This window comes from Ranitomeya imitator, chromosome 4, assembly GCF_032444005.1.
Source record: "Ranitomeya imitator isolate aRanImi1 chromosome 4, aRanImi1.pri, whole genome shotgun sequence".
Taxonomy (NCBI): Eukaryota; Metazoa; Chordata; class Amphibia; order Anura; family Dendrobatidae; genus Ranitomeya; species Ranitomeya imitator.
This window is the reverse complement of record NC_091285.1, coordinates 683,655,895-683,668,753: the sequence shown is the minus strand read 5'-3', so window position 1 is coordinate 683,668,753 and position 12,859 is coordinate 683,655,895. Positions and strand designations below refer to the sequence as shown.

The 12,859-nt window shown below is 36.3% G+C and overlaps 15 non-coding genes across 15 annotated transcripts; all 15 read left to right on the top strand.

Moving 5' to 3' along the window:
* The first annotated feature begins 158 nt into the window (after positions 1-158).
* Positions 159-240, top strand: TRNAS-UGA (transfer RNA serine (anticodon UGA)). Its single transcript has one exon. It is a non-coding gene; the product is annotated as a tRNA-Ser (tRNA).
* Positions 241-1,016: 776 nt separating this feature from the next.
* TRNAS-CGA (transfer RNA serine (anticodon CGA)) lies at positions 1,017-1,098 on the top strand. Its single transcript has one exon. It is a non-coding gene; the product is annotated as a tRNA-Ser (tRNA).
* Positions 1,099-1,876: 778 nt separating this feature from the next.
* Positions 1,877-1,958, top strand: TRNAS-UGA (transfer RNA serine (anticodon UGA)). The gene has a single exon. It is a non-coding gene; the product is annotated as a tRNA-Ser (tRNA).
* A 776-nt stretch (positions 1,959-2,734) lies between these two features.
* Positions 2,735-2,816, top strand: TRNAS-CGA (transfer RNA serine (anticodon CGA)). The gene has a single exon. It is a non-coding gene; the product is annotated as a tRNA-Ser (tRNA).
* Positions 2,817-4,114: 1,298 nt separating this feature from the next.
* TRNAS-CGA (transfer RNA serine (anticodon CGA)) lies at positions 4,115-4,196 on the top strand. The gene has a single exon. It is a non-coding gene; the product is annotated as a tRNA-Ser (tRNA).
* A 777-nt stretch (positions 4,197-4,973) lies between these two features.
* TRNAS-CGA (transfer RNA serine (anticodon CGA)) lies at positions 4,974-5,055 on the top strand. Its single transcript has one exon. It is a non-coding gene; the product is annotated as a tRNA-Ser (tRNA).
* Positions 5,056-5,832: 777 nt separating this feature from the next.
* Positions 5,833-5,914, top strand: TRNAS-UGA (transfer RNA serine (anticodon UGA)). Its single transcript has one exon. It is a non-coding gene; the product is annotated as a tRNA-Ser (tRNA).
* Positions 5,915-6,692: 778 nt separating this feature from the next.
* On the top strand, positions 6,693-6,774 carry TRNAS-UGA (transfer RNA serine (anticodon UGA)). Its single transcript has one exon. It is a non-coding gene; the product is annotated as a tRNA-Ser (tRNA).
* Positions 6,775-7,550: 776 nt separating this feature from the next.
* TRNAS-CGA (transfer RNA serine (anticodon CGA)) lies at positions 7,551-7,632 on the top strand. Its single transcript has one exon. It is a non-coding gene; the product is annotated as a tRNA-Ser (tRNA).
* Positions 7,633-8,407: 775 nt separating this feature from the next.
* On the top strand, positions 8,408-8,489 carry TRNAS-CGA (transfer RNA serine (anticodon CGA)). Its single transcript has one exon. It is a non-coding gene; the product is annotated as a tRNA-Ser (tRNA).
* Positions 8,490-9,264: 775 nt separating this feature from the next.
* TRNAS-CGA (transfer RNA serine (anticodon CGA)) lies at positions 9,265-9,346 on the top strand. Its single transcript has one exon. It is a non-coding gene; the product is annotated as a tRNA-Ser (tRNA).
* A 778-nt stretch (positions 9,347-10,124) lies between these two features.
* Positions 10,125-10,206, top strand: TRNAS-UGA (transfer RNA serine (anticodon UGA)). Its single transcript has one exon. It is a non-coding gene; the product is annotated as a tRNA-Ser (tRNA).
* Positions 10,207-10,983: 777 nt separating this feature from the next.
* Positions 10,984-11,065, top strand: TRNAS-CGA (transfer RNA serine (anticodon CGA)). Its single transcript has one exon. It is a non-coding gene; the product is annotated as a tRNA-Ser (tRNA).
* A 777-nt stretch (positions 11,066-11,842) lies between these two features.
* TRNAS-UGA (transfer RNA serine (anticodon UGA)) lies at positions 11,843-11,924 on the top strand. The gene has a single exon. It is a non-coding gene; the product is annotated as a tRNA-Ser (tRNA).
* A 778-nt stretch (positions 11,925-12,702) lies between these two features.
* Positions 12,703-12,784, top strand: TRNAS-UGA (transfer RNA serine (anticodon UGA)). Its single transcript has one exon. It is a non-coding gene; the product is annotated as a tRNA-Ser (tRNA).
* The last annotated feature ends 75 nt before the right edge of the window (positions 12,785-12,859 follow it).

Here is a 12,859-nt window from a genome sequence, read left to right as displayed (position 1 = left end):
CTGCGTTCACACCTTTATCTTTCAGTGAGTCAGCCAAGATATCTTGCCCATGACAGAGTTGGCCAATAGAGATTCAGGTGAACTAAGTCCAAAACTTTCTCACAGGCTCTACCTCTGCATGCACTGTGCAAAAACATGATAAACTAATCATTGAGTTGGCTGTGATGGCCGAGTGGTTAAGGCGTTGGACTTGAAATCCAATGGGGTTTCCCCGCACAGGTTCAAATCCTGTTCACAGCGTAGAATTTTAACATGACAAAAACAATTGAATTTGTCAAAAGGAGTAAACAATATTTATATTAGTAAAATGGGCCAAATGATATGAAATGGGACAAGAATTTGTATTCCAAACTTTGAGTCTCATAATTGAAACTAAGCAGTATGAAAACTAAAAGAAACATTACCAGATGTTTCCCAGGACATTAATGGTATCATTCACTGTTCTCTGGAAACTCTGACCAGAACTGTATTAGTTGCTAAAAATGCTCTACACCAAATTTTTTTCAGCAATCAAATGTCAAATAATGTAAATAAAATCGTTACCAAAACACATCGGAAAACCATCAGTGATGGCATGCGTTTTTATGATCGCATAGTTAAGACGATGGACTTAAAGTCCTCATTCTGTATCAAATTATGCTCACAGTGCAGTGTTTTACCTTTAAAAAGTTGGATTTTGCTTGTGAATGTTTAATGTAAACAAAATATAGAAAAATGGGGGTTTTAAGAAAAAATTATGCAGTTTAATTACCTGGCAGTGTGCGGTTTCCAACCACAATTGGAACTGTGAGAAAAATCAGGAGAACAATATACCTATGTTCCTCAATATACAACCCAATTATCTCCTTCTACTTGTTCATCTGCGTTCACACCTTTATCTTTCAGTGAGTCAGCCAAGATATCTTGCCCATGACAGAGTTGGGCAATAGAAATTCAGGTGAACTAAGTCCAAAACTTTCTCACAGGCTCTACCTCTGCATGCACTTTGCAAAACATGATAAACTAATCGTCGGTTGGCTGTGATGGCCGAGTGGTTAAGGTGTTGGACTCGAAATCCAATGGGGATTCCCCACACAGGTTCAAATCCTGTTCACAGCGTAGAATTTTAACATGACAAAAACTATTGAATTTGTCAAAAAGAGTTAACAATATTTATATTAGTAAAATGGGCCAAATGATATGAAATGGGACAAGAATTTGTATTCCAAACTTTGAGTCTCATAATTGAAACTAAGCAGTATGAAAACTAAAAGAAACATTACCAGATGTTTCCCAGGACATTGATGGTATCATTCACTGTTCTCTGGAAACTCTGACCAGAACTGTATTGGTTGCTAAAAATGCTCTACACCAAATTTTTTTCAGCAATCAAATGTCAATTAAAGTAAATAAAATCGTTACCAAAACACATCGGAGAACCATCAGTGATGGCATGCGTTTTTATGATCGCATAGTTAAGACGATGGACTTAAATTCCTCATTCTGTATCAAATTATGCTCACAGTGCAGTGTTTTACCTTTAAAAAGTTGGATTTTGCTTGTGAATGTTTAATGAAAACAAAATATAGAAAAATGGGGGTTTTAAGAAAAAATTATGCAGTTTAATTACTTGGCAGTGTGTGGTTTCCAACAACAATTGGAACTGGGAGAAAAATCCGGTGAACAACATCCCTGTGTTCCTCAATATACAAACCAATTATTTCCTTCTACTTGTTCATCTGCGTTCACACCTTTATCTTTCAGTGAGTCAGCCAAGATATCTTGCCCATGACAGAGTTGGCCAATAGAGATTCAGGTGAACTAAGTCCAAAACTTTCTCACAGGCTCTACCTCTGCATGCACTGTGCAAAAACATGATAAACTAATCATTGAGTTGGCTGTGATGGCCAAGTGGTTAAGGCGTTGGACTTGAAATCCAATGGGGTTTCCCCGCACAGGCTCAAATCCTGTTCACAGCGTAGAATTTTAACATGACAAAAACAATTGAATTTGTCAAAAGGAGTAGACAATATTTATATTAGTAAAATGGGCCAAATGATATGAAATGGGACAAGAATTTGTATTCCAAACTTTGAGTCTCATAATTGAAACTAAGCAGTATGAAAACTAAAAGAAACATTACCAGATGTTTCCCAGGACATTAATGGTATCATTCACTGTTCTCTGGAAACTCTGACCAGAACTGTATTAGTTGCTAAAAATGCTCTACACCAAATTTTTTTCAGCAATCAAATGTCAAATAATGTAAATAAAATCGTTACCAAAACACATCGGAAAACCATCAGTGATGGCATGCGTTTTTATGATCGCATAGTTAAGACGATGGACTTAAAGTCCTCATTCTGTATCAAATTATGCTCACAGTGCAGTGTTTTACCTTTAAAAAGTTGGATTTTACTTGTGAATGTTTAATGAAAACAAAATATAGAAAAATGTGGATTTTAAGAAAAAATTATGCAGTTTAATTACCTGGCAGTGTGCGGTTTCCAACCACAATTCGAACTGTGAGAAAAATCAGGAGAACAATATACCTGTGTTCCTCAATATACAAACCAAGTATCTCCTTCTACTTGTTCATCTGCGTTCACACCTTTAGCTTTCAGTGAGTCAGCCAAGAAATCTTGCCCATGACAGAGTTGGGCAATAGAGATTCAGGTGAACTAAGTCCAAAACTTTCTCACAGGCTCTACCTTTGCATGCACTTTGCAAAACATGATAAACAAATCATCGGTTGGCTGTGATGGCCGAGTGGTTAAGGCGTTGGACTCGAAATCCAATGGGGTTTCCCCGCACAGGTTCAAATCCTGTTCACAGCGTAGAATTTTAACATGACAAAAACAATTGAATTTGTCAAGAAGAGTAAACAATTTATATTAGTAAAATGGGCCAAATGATATGAAATGGGACAAGAATTTATATTCCAAACTTTGAGTCTCATAATTGAAACTAAGCAGTATGAAAACTAAAAGAAACATTACGAGATGTTTCCCAGGACATTGATGGTATCATTCACTGTTCTCTGGAAACTCTGACCAGAACTGTATTAGTTGCTAAAAATGCTCTACACCAAATTTTTTTCAGCAATCAAATGTCAAATAAAGTAAATAAAATCGTTACCAAAACACATCGGAGAACCATCAGTGATGGCATACGTTTTTATGATGACCTCAGGTTAGCATCCTCAATAATCAGAACCTCCCACTCCCGTCTCCAAGACTTTACACGTGCTGCGCCGATTCTTTGGAATGCACTACCTAGGTTAATACGATTAATCCCCAATCCCCACAGTTTTAAGCGTGCCCTAAAAACTCATTTGTTCAGACTGGCCTACCGCCTCAATGCATTAACCTAACGATCCCTGTGTGGCCTATATTAAAAAAAAAAAAAAAAAAAAAAATTAACTGGTTCATGCAGCTTTACATGAACACCCAAGCCTTACACTATGGCTGGTCCGAATAACTATAGCAATTGTTACCATCCACCTCTCGTGTCTCCCCTTTTCCTCATAGTTTGTAAGCTTACGAGCAGGGCCCTCACTCCTCTTGGTATCTGTTTTGAACTGTATTTCTGTTATGCTGTAATGTCTATTGTATGTACAAGTCCCCTCTATAATTTGTAAAGCGCTGCGGAATATGTTGGCGCTATATAAATAAAAATTATTATTATTATTATTATTATTATTATGATCGCATAGTTAAGACGATGGACTTAAAGTCCTCATTCTGTATCAAATTATGCTCACAGTGCAGTGTTTTACCTTTAAAAAGTTGGATTTTGCTTGTGAATGTTTAATATAAACAAAATATAGAAAAATGGGGGTTTTAAAAAAAAATTATGCAGTTTAATTACCTGGCAGTGTGCGGTTTCCAACCACAATTCGAACTGTGAGAAAAATCAGGAGAACAATATACCTGTGTTCCTCAATATACAACCCAATTATCTCCTTCTACTTGTTCATCTGCGTTCACACCTTTATCTTTCAGTGAGTCAGCCAAGATATCTTGCCCATGACAGAGTTGGGCAATAGAAATTCAGGTGAACTAAGTCCAAAACTTTCTCACAGGCTCTACATTTGCATGCACTTTGCAAAACATGATAAACTAATCGTCGGTTGGCTGTGATGGGCGAGTGGTTAAGGCGTTGGACTCGAAATCCAATGGGGTTTCCCCGCACAGGTTCAAATCCTGTTCACAGCGTAGAATTTTAACATGACAAAAACAATTGAATTTGTCAAAAGGAGTAAACAATATATATATTAGTAAAATGGGCCAAATGATATCAAATGGACAAGAATTTGTATTCCAAACTTTGAGTCTCATAATTGAAACTAAGCAGTATGAAAACTAAAAGAAACATTACCAGATGTTTCCCAGGACATTGATGGTATCATTCACTGTTCTCTGGAAAATCTGACCAGAACTGTATTGGTTGCTAAAAATGCTCTACACCAAATATTTTTCAGCAATCAAATGTCAATTAAAGTAAATAAAATCGTTACCAAAACACATCGGAGAACCATCAGTGATGGCATGCGTTTTTATGATCGCATAGTTAAGACGATGGATTTAAAGTCCTCATTCTGTATCAAATTATGCTCACAGTGCAGTGTTTTACCTTTAAAAAGTTGGATTTTGCTTGTGAAAGTTTAATGAAAACAAAATATAGAAAAATGGGGGTTTTAAGAAAAATTTATGCAGTTTAATTACTTGGCAGTGTGCGGTTTCCAACAACAATTGGAACTGGGAGAAAAATCAGGAGAACAATATACCTGTTTTCCTCAATATACAAACCAATTATTTCCTTCTACTTGTTCATCTGCGTTCACATCTTTCTCTTTCAGTGAGTCAGCCAAGATATCTTGCCCATGACAGAGTTGGCCAATAGAGATTCAGGTGAACTAAGTCCAAAACTTTCTCACAGGCTCTACCTCTGCATGCACTGTGCAAATACATGATAAAGTAATCCTTGGGTTGGCTGTGATGGCCGAGTGGTTAAGGCGTTGGACTCGAAATCCAATGGGGTTTCCCCGCACAGGTTCAAATCCTGTTCACAGCGTAGAATTTTAACATGACAAAAACAATTGAATTTGTCAAAAGGAGTAAACAATATTTATATTAGTAAAATGGGCCAAATGATATGAAATGGGACAAGAATTTGTATTCCAAACTTTGAGTCTCATAATTGAAACTAAGCAGTATGAAAACTAAAAGAAAAATACCAGATGTTTCCCAGGACATTAATGGTATCATTCACTGTTCTCTGGAAACTCTGACCAGAACTGTATTAGTTGCTAAAAATGCTCTTCACCAAATTTTTTTCAGCAATCAAATGTCAAATAATGTAAATAAAATCGTTACCAAAACACATCGGAAAACCATCAGTGATGGCATGCGTTTTTATGATCGCATAGTTAAGACGATGGACTTAAAGTCCTCATTCTGTATCAAATTATGCTCACAGTGCAGTGTTTTACCTTTAAAAAGTTGGATATTGCTTGTGAAAGTTTAATAAAAACAAAATATAGAAAAAGGGGAGTTTTACGAAAAAATTATGCAGTTTAATTACTTGGCAGTGTGTGGTTTCCAACAACAATTGGAACTGTGAGAAAAATCCGGTGAACAACATCCCTGTGTTCCTCAATATACAAACCAATTATTTCCTTCTACTTGTTCATCTGCGTTCACACCTTTCTCTTTCAGTGAGTCAGCCAAGATATCTTGCCCATGACAGAGTTGGCCAATAGAGATTCAGGTGAACTAAGTCCAAAACTTTCTCACAGGCTCTACCTCTGCATGCACTGTGCAAAAACATGATAAACTAATCATTGAGTTGGCTGTGATGGCCGAGTGGTTAAGGCGTTGGACTTGAAATCCAATGGGGTTTCCCCGCACAGGTTCAAATCCTGTTCACAGCGTAGAATTTTAACATGACAAAAACAATTGAATTTGTCAAAAGGAGTAAACAATATTTATATTAGTAAAATGGGCCAAATGATATGAAATGGGACAAGAATTTGTATTCCAAACTTTGAGTCTCATAATTGAAACTAAGCAGTATGAAAACTAAAAGAAACATTACCAGATGTTTCCCAGGACATTAATGGTATCATTCACTGTTCTCTGGAAACTCTGACCAGAACTGTATTAGTTGCTAAAAATGCTCTACACCAAATTTTTTTCAGCAATCAAATGTCAAATAATGTAAATAAAATCGTTACCAAAACACATCGGAAAACCATCAGTGATGGCATGCGTTTTTATGATCGCATAGTTAAGACGATGGACTTAAAGTCCTCATTCTGTATCAAATTATGCTCACAGTGCAGTGTTTTACCTTTAAAAAGTTGGATTTTACTTGTGAATGTTTAATGAAAACAAAATATAGAAAAATGTGGATTTTAAGAAAAAATTATGCAGTTTAATTACCTTGCAGTGGGCGGTTTCCAACCACAATTCGAACTGTGAGAAAAATCCGGTGAACAACATCCCTGTGTTCCTCAATATACAAACCAATTATTTCCTTCTACTTGTTCATCTGCGTTCACACCTTTCTCTTTCAGTGAGTCAGCCAAGATATCTTGCCCATGACAGAGTTGGCCAATAGAGATTCAGGTGAACTAAGTCCAAAAATTTCTCACAGGCTCTACCTCTGCATGCACTGTGCAAAAACATGATAAACTAATCATTGAGTTGGCTGTGATGGCCGAGTGGTTAAGGCGTTGGACTTGAAATCCAATGGGGTTTCCCCGCACAGGTTCAAATCCTGTTCACAGCGTAGAATTTTAACATGACAAAAACAATTGAATTTGTCAAAAGGAGTAAACAATATTTATATTAGTAAAATGGGCCAAATGATATGAAATGGGACAAGAATTTGTATTCCAAACTTTGAGTCTCATAATTGAAACTAAGCAGTATGAAAACTAAAAGAAACATTACCAGATGTTTCCCAGGACATTAATGGTATCATTCACTGTTCTCTGGAAACTCTGACCAGAACTGTATTAGTTGCTAAAAATGCTCTACACCAAATTTTTTTCAGCAATCAAATGTCAAATAATGTAAATAAAATAGTTACCAAAACACATCGGAAAACCATCAGTGATGGCATGCGTTTTTATGATCGCATAGTTAAGACGATGGACTTAAAGTCCTCATTCTGTATCAAATTATGCTCACAGTGCAGTGTTTTACCTTTAAAAAGTTGGATTTTACTTGTGAATGTTTAATGAAAACAAAATATAGAAAAATGTGGATTTTAAGAAAAAATTATGCAGTTTAATTACCTGGCAGTGTGCGGTTTCCAACCACAATTCGAACTGTGAGAAAAATCAGGAGAACAATATACCTGTGTTCCTCAATATACAAACCAAGTATCTCCTTCTACTTGTTCATCTGCGTTCACACCTTTATCTTTCAGTGAGTCAGCCAAGATATCTTGCCCATGACAGAGTTGGGCAATAGAGATTCAGGTGAACTAAGTCCAAAACTTTCTCACAGGCTCTACCTCTGCATGCACTTTGCAAAACATGATAAGCAAATCATCGGTTGGATGTGATAGCCGAGTGGTTAAGGCGTTGGACTCGAAATCCAATGGGGTTTCCCCACACAGGTTCAAATCCTGTTCACAGCGTAGAATTTTAACATGACAAAAACAATTGAATTTGTCAAGAAGAGTAAACAATTTATATTAGTAAAATGGGCCAAATGATATGAAATGGGACAAGAATTTGTATTTCAAACTTTGAGTCTCATAATTGAAACTAAGCAGTATGAAAACTAAAAGAAACATTACCAGATGTTTCCCAGGACATTGATGGTATCATTCACTGTTCTCTGGAAACTCTGACCAGAACTGTATTGGTTGCTAAAAATGCTCTACACCAAATTTTTTTCAGCAATCAAATGTCAAATAAAGTAAATAAAATCGTTACCAAAACACATTGGAGAACCATCAGTGATGGCATGCGTTTTTATGATCGCATAGTTAAGACGATGGACTTAAATTCCTCATTCTGTATCAAATTATGCTCACAGTGCAGTGTTTTACTTTAAAAAGTTGGATTTTGCTTGTGAAAGTTTAATGAAAACAAAATATAGAAAAATGGGGGTTTTAAGAAAAAATTATGCAGTTTAATTACTTGGCAGTGTGTGGTTTCCAACAACAATTGGAACTGTGAGAAAAATCCGGTGAACAACATCCCTGTGTTCCTCAATATACAAACCAATTATTTCCTTCTACTTGTTCATCTGCGTTCACACCTTTATCTTTCAGTGAGTCAGCCAAGATATCTTGCCCATGACAGAGTTGGCCAATAGAGATTCAGGTGAACTAAGTCCAAAACTTTCTCACAGGCTCTACCTCTGCATGCACTGTGCAAAAACATGATAAACTAATCATTGAGTTGGCTGTGATGGCCGAGTGGTTAAGGCGTTGGACTCGAAATCCAATGGGGTTTCCCCACACAGGTTCAAATCCTGTTCACAGCGTAGAATTTAAAATGACAAAAACAATTGAATTTGTCAAAAGGAGTAAACAATATTTATATTAGTAAAATGGGCCAAATGATATGAAATGGGACAAGAATTTGTATTCCAAACTTTGAGTCTCATAATTGAAACTAAGCAGTATGAAAACTAAAAGAAACATTACCAGATGTTTCCCAGGACATTAATGGTATCATTCACTGTTCTCTGGAAACTCTGACCAGAACTGTATTAGTTGCTAAAAATGCTCTACACCAAATTTTTTTCAGCAATCAAATGTCAAATAATGTAAATAAAATCGTTACCAAAACACATCGGAAAACCATCAGTGATGGCATGCGTTTTTATGATCGCATAGTTAAGACGATGGACTTAAAGTCCTCATTCTGTATCAAATTATGCTCACAGTGCAGTGTTTTACCTTTAAAAAGTTGGATTTTACTTGTGAATGTTTAATGAAAACAAAATATAGAAAAATGTGGATTTTAAGAAAAAATTATGCAGTTCAATTATCTGGCAGTGTGCGGTTTCCAACCACAATTCGAACTGTGAGAAAAATCAGGAGAACAATATACCTGTGTTCCTCAATATACAAACCAAGTATCTCCTTCTACTTGTTCATCTGCGTTCACACCTTTATCTTTCAGTGAGTCAGCCAAGATATCTTGCCCATGACAGAGTTGGGCAATAGAGATTCAGGTGAACTAAGTCCAAAACTTTCTCACAGGCTCTACCTTTGCATGCACTTTGCAAAAAATGATAACCAAATCGTCGGTTGGCTGTGATGGCCGAGTGGTTAAGGCGTTGGCCTCGAAATCCAATGGGGTTTCCCCGCACAGGTTAAAATCCTGTTCACAGCGTAGAATTTTAACATGACAAAAACAATTGAATTTGTCAAAAGGAGTAAACAATATTTATATTAGTAAAATGGGCCAAATGATATGAAATGGGACAAGAATTTGTATTCCAAACTTTGAGTCTCATAATTGAAACTAAGCAGTATGAAAACTAAAAGAAACATTACCAGATGTTTCCCAGGACATTAATGGTATCATTCACTGTTCTCTGGAAACTCTGACCAGAACTGTATTAGTTGCTAAAAGTGCTCTACACCAAATTTTTTTCAGCAATCAAATGTCAAATAATGTAAACAAAATCGTTACCAAAACACATCGGAAAACCATCAGTGATGGCATGCGTTTTTATGATCGCATAGTTAAGACGATGGACTTAAAGTCCTCATTCTGTATCAAATTATGCTCACAGTGCAGTGTTTTACCTTTAAAAAGTTGGATTTTGCTTGTGAAAGTTTAATGAAAACAAAATATAGAAAAATGGGGGTTTTAAGAAAAAATTATGCAGTTTAATTACTTGGCAGTGTGTGGTTTCCAACAACAATTGGAACTGTGAGAAAAATCCGGTGAACAACATCCCTGTGTTCCTCAATATACAAACCAATTATTTCCTTCTACTTGTTCATCTGCGTTCACACCTTTATCTTTCAGTGAGTCAGCCAAGATATCTTGCCCATGACAGAGTTGGCCAATAGAGATTCAGGTGAACTAAGTCCAAAACTTTCTCACAGGCTCTACCTCTGCATGCACTGTGCAAAAACATGATAAACTAATCATTGAGTTGGCTGTGATGGCCGAGTGGTTAAGGCGTTGGACTTGAAATCCAATGGGGTTTCCCCGCACAGGTTCAAATCCTGTTCACAGCGTAGAATTTTAACATGACAAAAACAATTGAATTTGTCAAAAGGAGTAAACAATATTTATATTAGTAAAATGGGCCAAATGATATGAAATGGGACAAGAATTTGTATTCCAAACTTTGAGTCTCATAATTGAAACTAAGCAGTATGAAAACTAAAAGAAACATTACCAGATGTTTCCCAGGACATTAATGGTATCATTCACTGTTCTCTGGAAACTCTGACCAGAACTGTATTAGTTGCTAAAAATGCTCTACACCAAATTTTTTTCAGCAATCAAATGTCAAATAATGTAAATAAAATCGTTACCAAAACACATCGGAAAACCATCAGTGATGGCATGCGTTTTTATGATCGCATAGTTAAGACGATGGACTTAAAGTCCTCATTCTGTATCAAATTATGCTCACAGTGCAGTGTTTTACCTTTAAAAAGTTGGATTTTGCTTGTGAAAGTTTAATGAAAACAAAATATAGAAAAATGGGGGTTTTAAGAAAAAATATGCAGTTTAATTACTTGGCAGTGTGCGGTTTCCAACAACAATTGGAACTGGGAGAAAAATCAGGAGAACAATATACCTGTTTTCCTCAATATACAAACCAATTATTTCCTTCTACTTGTTCATCTGCGTTCACATCTTTCTCTTTCAGTGAGTCAGCCAAGATATCTTGCCCATGACAGAGTTGGCCAATAGAGATTCAGGTGAACTAAGTCCAAAACTTTCTCACAGGCTCTACCTCTGCATGCACTGTGCAAATACATGATAAAGTAATCCTTGGGTTGGCTGTGATGGCCGAGTGGTTAAGGCGTTGGACTCGAAATCCAATGGGGTTTCCCCGCACAGGTTCAAATCCTGTTCACAGCGTAGAATTTTAACATGACAAAAACAATTGAATTTGTCAAAAGGAGTAAACAATATTTATATTAGTAAAATGGGCCAAATGATATGAAATGGGACAAGAATTTGTATTCCAAACTTTGAGTCTCATAATTGAAACTAAGCAGTATGAAAACTAAAAGAAAAATACCAGATGTTTCCCAGGACATTAATGGTATCATTCACTGTTCTCTGGAAACTCTGACCAGAACTGTATTAGTTGCTAAAAATGCTCTTCACCAAATTTTTTTCAGCAATCAAATGTCAAATAATGTAAATAAAATCGTTACCAAAACACATCGGAAAACCATCAGTGATGGCATGCGTTTTTATGATCGCATAGTTAAGACGATGGACTTAAAGTCCTCATTCTGTATCAAATTATGCTCACAGTGCAGTGTTTTACCTTTAAAAAGTTGGATATTGCTTGTGAAAGTTTAATAAAAACAAAATATAGAAAAAGGGGAGTTTTACGAAAAAATTATGCAGTTTAATTACTTGGCAGTGTGTGGTTTCCAACAACAATTGGAACTGTGAGAAAAATCCGGTGAACAACATCCCTGTGTTCCTCAATATACAAACCAATTATTTCCTTCTACTTGTTCATCTGCGTTCACACCTTTCTCTTTCAGTGAGTCAGCCAAGATATCTTGCCCATGACAGAGTTGGCCAATAGAGATTCAGGTGAACTAAGTCCAAAACTTCATCACAGGCTCTACCTCTGCATGCACTGTGCAAAAACATGATAAACTAATCATTGAGTTGGCTGTGATGGCCGAGTGGTTAAGGCGTTGGACTTGAAATCCAATGGGGTTTCCCCGCACAGGTTCAAATCCTGTTCACAGCGTAGAATTTTAACATGACAAAAACAATTGAATTTGTCAAAAGGAGTAAACAATATTTATATTAGTAAAATGGGCCAAATGATATGAAATGGGACAAGAATTTGTATTCCAAACTTTGAGTCTCATAATTGAAACTAAGCAGTATGAAAACTAAAAGAAACATTACCAGATGTTTCCCAGGACATTAATGGTATCATTCACTGTTCTCTGGAAACTCTGACCAGAACTGTATTAGTTGCTAAAAATGCTCTACACCAAATTTTTTTCAGCAATCAAATGTCAAATAATGTAAATAAAATCGTTACCAAAACACATCGGAAAACCATCAGTGATGGCATGCGTTTTTATGATCGCATAGTTAAGACGATGGACTTAAAGTCCTCATTCTGTATCAAATTATGCTCACAGTGCAGTGTTTTACCTTTAAAAAGTTGGATTTTACTTGTGAATGTTTAATGAAAACAAAATATAGAAAAATGTGGATTTTAAGAAAAAATTATGCAGTTTAATTACCTGGCAGTGGGCGGTTTCCAACCACAATTCGAACTGTGAGAAAAATCCGGTGAACAACATCCCTGTGTTCCTCAATATACAAACCAATTATTTCCTTCTACTTGTTCATCTGCGTTCACACCTTTCTCTTTCAGTGAGTCAGCCAAGATATCTTGCCCATGACAGAGTTGGCCAATAGAGATTCAGGTGAACTAAGTCCAAAAATTTCTCACAGGCTCTACCTCTGCATGCACTGTGCAAAAACATGATAAACTAATCATTGAGTTGGCTGTGATGGCCGAGTGGTTAAGGCGTTGGACTTGAAATCCAATGGGGTTTCCCCGCACAGGTTCAAATCCTGTTCACAGCGTAGAATTTTAACATGACAAAAACAATTGAATTTGTCAAAAGGAGTAAACAATATTTATATTAGTAAAATGGGCCA